We start from the raw sequence: 10,405 nt of genomic DNA, 5'->3' as shown, positions 1-10,405 counted from the left end.
TGGAAGGAGGTCAAGGGTGAGTGGGGTCAAGGCTTCCAGGCAGGGGTGTCAATGACAGCAATGCCCCCGCCCCCTTTTCGGTGACAGAAAGACGAGATCCGGGCTCTGGCCTTTCCCAGGCTCCAACCTGCCTGTGGCCCCCCCCCCCCCCAAGGCCTTTGCTTTTCTCCCCGTGCCGACCGGAAGCCCGAGGGTAATGGGGGGTGGGGACCTGGGCTCTTTTGGGGCCAGATCTGGGGGCATTCCCCGCTCTACGAGCCCACCTTCCGCTCTGGGGGGGGGGGTTACCCTCCAGGTACCTGCCGCCCCCGGTCTGGCAGCGAGGCCTTGGCCAGACACCCCTCGGCATGTTGAATCGAGAGCGAGTGGCCCACACAGGCAGGGCTGTGGACAGTCCTTCCTGGGGCAGCGGCAAGGTCGCCTGGGGTCTCGGTGCCCGTGGAGCGTTGCAGGGCCCGGGGTCCTGGGGTCCGCGAAGCGGGGGCCGATGCCCGGGGTCCCACCTCCGCGGCGGGGTCTGCGGCGTGGTTCTGGCCTGGTTCTGGCGGCACGCCCTCCTCAGCACCTGCCTGTGTGCACGGCCCGGTCCCAGCTTCCCTCCCAATTGGTGTGAAGTGATGGTCTGACCTGGAAGTCCGTTAGAGCGTGTTCTGCTCCTTGCGAATGACTCTGGTGTCGAAATGAACCCTGACCCAGCTGGGTCCCTGGTCTTCAGGGAGGGGAAGGGAACATGCACTTTCTGAGCACCTACTAGCTACTGTGGCTAAATGTGCTTTTTAAAAATATATTTTTTTTATTGATGGCAGAGAGGAAGGGAGAGGGAGAGAGAGAGAGAAACATCAGTGATGAGAGAGAATCATGGATCGGCTGCTTCCTGCACGCCCCACACTGGGGATGGAGCCCTCAACCCGGGCCTGTGCCCTGACCGGGGATCGAACTGTGACCTCCTGGCTCATAGGTCAACGCTTAACCACGGAGCCACCGCGGCCGGGCTAATGTGCTGTTATTCCCAGAAGCTCTGCGGACCCTCGGGCCCGGCGATGACCTCGTCTGGGCTGGTCAGACCCGAGAGGGCACGGCGTCCGCGCCACATTGGAGCTGAGCTGCAGACGCAGCGCCCGAACCCCCAGCCCTCGGGGCTGCCTGGGCGGCGGCTACACCCGTCACAGACCCGAGGCCGCCGGCTCGGCCCGGTGAGCTGCGTTCTCGTGTCACCAGCACCCTGCGTGGGGTTTTTAAAACTCTCTCTTATTTGGGCTCGTGCTCTAAAGCCACTGGTTCAGGGACGGCGGGTTGTGGCATGTCCCCTTTAGTTCAGGAAGCCCGTGTGGCCGCTCTGGCTGTCAGCGCTGAGCTCACATTTCGGCCATCCGCCCGCTGTGGTCCTGCTGGTGCCGGGCTCCCGGTCGGGCTGCGGCCTCTGGGTTCCGGAAGCGGGGCGGGCGGGGCGGGGGGGGCGGGCGGGGCAGGCGGGGCGGGCGGGGCCGGGAGCCGTGTGCTCCTTAGCGCTGATGCAGGGCGGGGAGCATTCGGCCGCGGACCCCACGAGGCCTGCACAAGCATCTGGTCTGGCCCGGCCCAGGTTTAGGGGCGAGTTCATTAAATGTTTGACCAAATACAGCAGGCTAATTTTTATTTGTTATTTATTTTTTATATTTTATTGATTTTTTACAGAGAGGAAGGGAGAGGGATAGAGAGTCAGAAACATCGATGAGAGAGAAACATCCGATCAGCTGCCTCCTGCACACCCCCTACTGGGGATGTGCCCGCAACCAAGGTACATGCCCTTGACCGGAATCGAACCTGGGACCTTTCAGTCTGCAGGCTGACGCTCTATCCACTGAGCCAAACCGGTTAGGGCTTATTATTATTTTTTAATCCTCACCCAAGGATATGCTTTTTAATTTTTATTTACTTTAAAATATATTTTATTGATTTTAGGGAGAGAGGAAAGGGGGGGGGAGAGAGAAGGAGAGAAACGTCGCTCAGTCGCCTCCAGCACACGCCCCACCGGGCATCAAACCACAGCCTCTGGTGTAGGGGATGATGCTGCAGCCAGCGGAGCCACCGGCCGGGCTGAGCAAGAGCGAGCAAGCGTCCCCACCCTGCTGATGGCTGTCTCCTGCTTTACGCCTGGACAGCTTGCTCTGGGTCGGAGGGCACGGGGAGTGTGGCCCTGGAATGACGATGGCTCGGTGCCCGGGGTCCTGGGGCGCGGGGCCAGGCAGAGGGCACTGACCGCTGCTGCGGGCACCCCACCTGCAGGGGCCGCTCCACCGTCTCCCCACGCAGCGGGCTACCTTTCAGGGGGATAAGGGCGCGAGGCCCGTGGATGATGCTGTAAATACCCCCACGCCTTTGGCAGAGAGGGCCCCCCACCCCCAGCGGAGCCATCGCGGTCTCCAGGCGCCTCGCGGCACAGTCACCGCGGAGCAGGGGCCTCGGCTCCTTCCTCCCAGGGGTGGCTTTTGAGGGAACCGCTTCTCTCTGTTTTGTTGGGATGCGTGAGGCCCCCCAGGTGCTCGCCTGGGCTCCTCCTGGGTTTCAGGAGACCCAGGAGAGAAATGGTCCCGATCAGCCGGGAGTGGCTCATACTCAGGAGGGCTCTTTCCTCTGCGAAGAGGGGATCTCCTGGGGTCTCCGAATTCCCAGGTCTCTGGTGCAACTGCGAGTTTGTTTACGGAGCTGGACTGCGCCGAGGGAAGGAGGGCCACCAGGGACGGCGGGTGCTCCCCCGCCCCCCCCCCCCCCCCCCAGCTAAGTCCCGGGGGCCTCCGGCTGGGGACTGGCCCGGGGCCAGAGCTGAAGCCATCCTGGGCAGCAGCCTCCGGTCGGTCACCTTCCTGCCGCCCTTGTGCGCTTGCCCGTGACTGCTCCGTCCATCCTGTTGGTCTGTCCATTCGGTTGTCCATCTCTCGGCACCCGGTTTACCCACCGAGCGCCACTGGGCCCTGCGGCTACCCCGGCAAATCACAGAGACACCGCCGCGCCCTCCCGGTGGCTCCAACCAATGGGGAAGCAGACCCAGGCCAACCGGTGCCCCGTGCTTCCTGCTGGGGGGCTGGGGGTGCACAGGACCGGAGGAGTCACCTAGAGGGGCGGGGGGAGGAGCCCCAGGACAGCCCGGGACAGTGTCATTCCTTCTGAGACTCGGGAGGTGAGTCACGGACCAGGTAAAGAGGTGAGCGAGGAGGGGACGGGGGACGGAGCGGAGGGCTGAAGCACACGAGAAGGAGGAAGGAGCCAGGAGGTGAGACAGGAGAGGGGTGGGGGGGAGGTCACTAGGAGCGTGTGGGTCGCCTTAAGGATTTTGAGTTGATTCTGTACAAACCATAGGGAGCCCGGTCGAAGCACTTTCACCCATGTTAGCGCACTGAATGCTCACATCAACGCCGTGAGGTAGGGATTATTATCATCCCATCCCCATTTTACACGTGGGGAAACTGAGGCACGGGGTGGTTAGGTAACCTCCCAGGATGAAGCCAGGATGCCCACTCAGGCCGTCTGGCTTCTGAGTCCGACCCACAGGATGAGCCGCAGCTAAAGGAGGCGCAGGGTTTTCAGCAGGAAAGGGGTGCAAAGGTCACGCTCGCGCATTTTTTCTTTTTTTTTTTTTTTTGGCAAGATCCCGCCTGCTGTAGGGACCAGGAAGTCCGTGGCCCCGTCACCCCAGTGGCCCCACGTGTGGCTGAGCTGGTTCTGGCAGAAGGAGGTGAAGAGACAGAAGAGAGTGCCTCTCTGGACGGCGGATGCTGGCTCTCCTTGGACGTCTGCATCCCGGCCAGCTGCCCAGAGCCTCCTTCCGGGTCAGCCCTGTCCAAAGCTGACTCCTGCGCAAGGAGAAGCAACGGAGCCCCCCATCCCTGCCCCCCGCCCTTCCACCGGGCGGCGGAGGGGATGGAAACATCATCTCGGTGGCTGTCCCCTGCCCATCGCGACCCCTTGTCCTCCCTGCCCTTCGGACGCCAGCATCTTCTCCATCGCCCCAGCCACAGGCGTGTCTCCCTCCGGCTCCGGAGCTGACTGTGAGAGAAACCATCGCCCTGTGTGCATTGTCCTCGCTGTTCTCCGCTCACTCCCCGTCCCCCTCCTGATTGTCCGCACATGAGTCATAATTTGCGAGAAGGTCGAAGATTTGTCGCTTTATGTACCAAAACTTCTTAAAAATAAAACTCCCATTTTTTAAAAAGTATATAGCCCTAGCCGGTTTGGCTCAGCGGATAGAGCAGCAGCTCACGAACTGAAGGGTCCTGGGTTCGATTCCGGTCAAGGGCATGTACCTTGGTCACAGGCTCCATCCCCGGCCCTGGTAGGGGTGAGTGCAGAAGGCCACCAATCGATGTGTCTCTCTCACATGGATGTTTTTTTTTTTTTGTTTTTTGTTTTTGTTTTTTTTTTTTATATATATTTTATTGATTTTTTACAGAGAGGAAGGGAGAGGGATAGAAAGCTAGAAACATCGATGAGAGAGAAACATTGATCAGCTGCCTCCTGCACACTCCCTACTGGGGATGTGCCCGCAACCAAGGTACATGCCCTTGACCGGAATCGAACCTGGGACCTTTCAGTCCGCAGGCCGACGCTCTATCCACTGAGCCAAACCGGTTTTGGCTCTCACATGGATGTTTCTCTCTCTGTGTCTCTCCCCCTCCTTTCCACTCTCTCTAAAAAGTCAATGAAAACTATCCTCAGGTGAGGATTAACACCACCAACAAAACATCATATATATATATAATATATACACTGAGTGGCCAGATTATGATGATCTCTGAACGCATAATAATCTGGCCACTCAGTGTATATCCTATAGAATAAAAGGCTAATATGCAAATTGTCCCCTCAACCAGGAGTTCGACCAGCAGGCAGGCCGGCCAACCGCCCATGTCCCCTCCCCCTGGCCAGGCTGGCCGGACCCCACCCATGCACCGGGCCTTAACATGTATACACACACACACACACACACACACACACACACACACACTGAGAGGCCAGATTATTATGCGTTCAGAGATCATCATCATCTGGCCACTCCGTGTATATATTTCACCGATAGATAAGTAATGACAGTGACTTCTTCAACAACAGCCACAGGAGACCAGAACGAGCATTTGTGGTGAAGATTGAGGCTCACGGCTGCGCACCGAGGCCCCGTCTGAAACATGGGTCGTGTGCCTTCCCACTAACCCGCCAGCCTCTTGGGCTTTTTCGTGACCTTTTCTGGGTTTGTCGTCTCCACCCTGTCCACTGATCGCCTTGCGCAGGCCGTACAAATAGACGGATCCCAGGTCAGCCGCGGGGACAGGCCGGGGCTGGCCCGAAGCCTGCTCTCTCTCTGCCCTGACTCACCTGGCGGGAATGAGCAGTGGCGGTCAGAGGGTCAGAGGGACTCCCAGGAGTCATTCTTTCCGACTTCCCAAAGGGCCCCGGAGACCCCTGTGGGCTTGGCAAGCAGGGAGCCAGCATCGGGAGCTGGAGAAAGGGAGCCCTTGCCGGCTCTTCCCTGAGCTCCGGGTCAGGCGCCCCCTCTGTGTGGTCTTGTGGGCACAGACTGGGTGGTTTTTGTTTTTTAATGGATTTATTTCAGAGAGGAAGGGAGAGGGAGAGAGAGAAACACCAATGATGAGAGAGAATCATGGATTGGCTGCCTCCTGCACACCACACACTGGGGATGGAGCCCACAACCCGGGCCTGTGCCCCAACCGGGGATCAAACCGTGACCTCCCGGTTCATAGGTCGATGCTCAACCCCTGAGCCTCGCCAGCCGGGCCAGGGTCTTAATCATGTGTGGACCCCCAGCCCTAGGACACTCTGGCAACGGCAGACCCTTACATACCTTGCTGATTGAACCAACGGGAGCCGGAGCCGGAGCCGGGGTGGAGCGGTCTGTGGGGTGCTGTGCCGTGCACCAGTGCGGGAACGTGAGGACAGCGTCCGACTGCTCAGGGACCTGCCGTGCTAACCGCAAGGCTCGGCGTGGCAGACGCCGCCCGTGTTCGGGGGACACCTGGGAACAGCTCGCTCCACTCTGTGCACTTCCCTTCTAGTGGGTTTGTATCGATTGAGCACACAGTAGGCGCGCAGGGCACACCGCGGCTGGTACTGGCACCGTCCCTCGATGGCCTCGATTCACTCTCAAAACACACTCACTAAAGGCCTTCCACAGGCCAGACTCACCAGGGAGTGAGAGCGATGAAGCTCTGCCCTCTGGAAGGTCACCGCCCCGTGGGGGGCCTGGGGGAGGGGGGAGGGAGAGAGGGACCACAGGGTGAGGAGGTACCCTCTCCTTGCAGCTACATACCAGGAGAGTAGAAACAGAGACTTCTTCCCTATGAAAATGAAATCAGCTCTGACTCACTGGCAGACGTAAACTCAGCCACCCACCAGCTTCAGACAACTAAACACTGTTCCCCGCCAGCAAGCCTCGGGGCCTCCGGAGCCTCCCTCCTTCGTCCGTCCTCGCAGGACCCAGAGTCTTGTCTGTGCCGCAGGAGACTGGAATCCCAGACCTGGTTTTGAATGTTAACCCTATAGCTTACCGATGTAGACAGGTAATTCAACCTCCCTGGGCCTCAGTTTATCCAACTGTACAGTGGGGTCTTAATCCCTCACTTGTGTTGAGGAAACCTTAAAGCCCTAGCTGGCGTGGCTCAGTGGATAGAGCGCCGGCCTGCAGACTGAAGGGTCTCAGGTTCGATTCCGATCAAGGGCATGTACCTTGGTTGCGGGCACATCCCCGGTGGGGGGTGTGCAGGAGGCAGCTGATTGATGTTTCTCTCTCATCGATGTTTCTAACTCTCTATCCCTCTCCCTTCCTCTCTGTAGAAAAATCAATAAAATATATATATTTTTAAAAAATGCTCTATTGCTTGCAGAGAGCACATGCTGGAGGCATGTCCAAATCCTGGCGCCCCCACCCCCCTCAGAGGCTGCTGGCCAGAAGCTGCTCAGAAGGCGGGAACTCCCCCAGTGAAGAATTTCCTCGGCAAATGGGAGCGCTTTCTTTCCTCTGAAAATGCCAATGGTGGCCGAAGGACCATGGCTGAAGACTTGCCTGCGTTTTAACGATGGAAGGATTCGATTCGATTTTTCCCTGCGAGCGCACAGCGAGAATGGAGAGCCAGGTGTGGCGGAGGGGCGTCCAGGAGACGCAGGAATGGGGCGACGGGGGCTCAGAGGGCCGCTGCGGGCGCCGCGGACCAGCCTCGCCCACGGCAGACTGAGCCGCCCTCGGCCCGGGGACGTGCGGAAGGTGCTGCTCATAGGCTCCCTGGAGCGCCCGCCTGCCCTGGCCCTCCACCCGTCTCATCCGGTGGAGCAACCTTCCCCGACTCTCTAACCCCGTGGTCGGCAAACTGCGGCTCGCGAGCCCCATGCGGCTCTTTGGCCCCTGGAGTGTGGCTCTTCCACCAAATACCACGGCCTGGGCGAGTCTATGTTGAAGAAGTGGCGTTAGAAGAAGTTTAAGTTTAAAAAAATGTGGCTCTCAAAAGAAATGTCAATCGTTGTCCTGTTGATATTTGGCTCTGTGGACTAATGAGTTTGCCGACCCCTGGGCTAAACAGGAGACCTGAGAACGATGCATGGGAATTGGCAGGGAAAAGCCCACTCAGATGTGTGCTTGTCGGTAAAATATCGCCGTATGCGGGAGAGGAGGAAGCTACTCACGGATGACCCACTGCCCTGGGCAAACACAGCCTTGAAACCATCTACCCGATTTACCCGAGTAAACTCCGCCGGGAGGACTCATTCTCTCCGAAATGTCCCGGAATGTGGCCATTCTGCAGGCCATTAACTCCACTGACTGCAGCACCATTCAGGAGGTCAGCCTTCACTGACTGTGTCTAAGGCTCTAAGGCCCCAGCAGCATGTCGGTCCCCACCCCACCCCACCCCACCCCACCCCCGCACCCCCGCACCCCCAAACCGAGGGAAAGAAGGAAAACACGAACACTCGAATATCCGCTCAGGGCCCAGCGTTCTCCTGTGCAGCAGCTCCACAGCCCCTCAGAGGCAGGGATTGTGGTATGGGATAGGAAACTGAGGCTCAGAGAGGGCCACGGTGTCCAAGATCAAACCTCAAACGAAGAGCAGGGCCGGGATTTGGGATCTTCTGGCTTCGAGTGCGGTGTGCTGGCAGCTTCTTCTCACCAAGGGATTTAGAGAAAAATAACAAGGCCACCAAACAGAGGAAGGAGCAGCTTCGCCGTCCTTTTCATTCGCCGTCTGTTCCCTAGAGTTCCTCCCAGCCCAGTGGCCAGGGGTGTTCACCACGCGGCCTGTTTACTAGGACTGGCTGAGGGGCGTCCAGGAGACGCCAGGAATGGGGCGACGGGGGCTCAGAGGGCCGCTGCGGGCGCCACGGACCAGCCTCGCCCACGGCAGGCCCGAGCCGCCCTCGGCCCGGGGATTATCATAGCGCTTTCTGTGTGACCAGTGACCAGAATGAGAGGCAGCTCAGGCAGGGAGGGTCCAGTGGAGGTAGATGGGGGGGGGGGAGAGGGGGGCGGGGACTGTCAGGGGACTGAGCCTCTGTGGGAGGGAAGGAGGGAGGGGACAAGCATTATCTGGGCGTCCCCCCAACACCGAGCAGAGACCTGGCAGAGCGCTTACGGGGACCTGCGGCACAGGCTCCCATCCAGGCTCGGCCCCTCATGAGCTGGGCGACTCTGTGCAGGATACCTGCCCTCCCTGGGCCTCAACTTCCTGGTCTCTGATCATAACAGCACCCATGTTACAGTGGCATCAGGCCAATTAAACGAGCGAATACGTACGTGCCAAAGACTCAAAGGCGTGTTTGGCCCGTGTGCTCCCTCAGGAAATGGGCGCTCTGTGTGCGTCCGGGGCTTCCCAGAGCCTCCTCTCGACCTGAGCTCTCCCAGGTGCAGAGGAGGTTAGATCTGAGCGCGCCCCTCCCGTCCCCCATAAAGTCCTTGACGAGTCCACAGGGTGCCATTACTCCCAAGCAGCTTTCGCCCCTGATGCCGGACGATCCTAACGGTATGAGCGGGTGCTCAATACATATTTGATGATTGAACGAGAGCAGAAATTTCAGAGACGGAGCTACAGGAGCGCAGTAACATCCTGCCCAAGGTCACCTGGGGCGGTGGCAGTACAGCCCGGACTTTCGGACAAAGAATTCCTGTGCTTGTCCCCTCCTTCCTTCCCTCCCACAGAGGCTCAGTCCCCTGACAGTCCCCGCCCCGCGCCCCCCCCCCCCCCGCCCCCATCTACCTCCACTGGCCCCTCCCTGCCTGAGCTGCCTCTCATTCTGGTCAGCTCGAAATTCACTGTCACACAGAAGCATTTTATCTGACCTTCCACATGCAAATGCTTTCCAATGGGGTTCCTCGGTGCCCAGCTCCACCCCAGCCCACATGGCCATAAACGTTCGTGTGTCTGCAGCCCGGCCCCAGGGATTCCAGAAATAACAGCAGGGCCCTCCGTTAGAATGCTGGAGCACAGGAAGGCATTTCTGCGTGAGGACATCGGCCCTTCCCAGCCCAGGCCTCCCCTGTCCGTCAAAGCACAAAGCAACCTTTACAAGCCGGGACAGGGAGGGGCAGCTGGGCGGGAGCACGGGTTTCTGTAAAGTCAGCACCTCCTGCGATCTGTCCGCACGCGCAGATCTTCCTTGCTTGAGCCTCTCTGCATCTGCTCCCGCCTCCACTTGGAATTTGAAATGCTTTCCTGGCTGTGGCATCCTTTGCTTTCTTTTGAAAATTTTATTATTATTATTATTATTATTATTATTATTATTTTAAATATGTTTTTATTTATTTCAGAGAGGAAGGGAGAGGGAGAGAGACATAGAAACTTCAGTGATGAGAGAGAATCATGGAGCAGCTGCCTCCTGCACGCCCCACACTGGGGATCCAGCCCGCAACCCAGGCATGTGCCCTGACCCAGAATCAAACTGTGACCTCCTGGTTCATAGGTCGACGCTCAACCCCTGAGCCGCACCTGCCGTTCTATTTATTTATCTATTTTTATTTATTTATCTGGCATCCTTTGCTTTCAGGGACCCATTCATCCTCGGATGTGCTGGAGCGGGAATCATGGCAGTGTGTGCACAGATGGCAATTTTCACGTTCGGATGACACGAAAGCCGGTTTCCGGGCGCCCAGGACAGCCGTCTTTCCCGGGAGGGCGCTGGGGAAGTGCCAGGAGAGAAGCGAGGGCTGGCAGGCAGTGTCTCGGCCAGAGGGAAAGGGAGGTGCCAGCGATGACCCCAAATAAAAGGCATGTGGGGCCATCTGTCTCCTCTCCAAGGGCGTGCACCAGGAGCAAGTCAGAAGTCTCCATCCAGGGAGCGTTTAGCTTTTCCAGTGTCCCCTCAAACATAAGACCAGAACACAAAAAGTGTGCACGCATAATACAACGATGCGGAAAATACGTATTTAGATGCA

This window comes from Eptesicus fuscus, chromosome 16 (genome assembly GCF_027574615.1).
Source record: "Eptesicus fuscus isolate TK198812 chromosome 16, DD_ASM_mEF_20220401, whole genome shotgun sequence".
NCBI lineage: Eukaryota > Metazoa > Chordata > Mammalia > Chiroptera > Vespertilionidae > Eptesicus > Eptesicus fuscus.
This window is presented reverse-complemented; position numbering follows the sequence as displayed.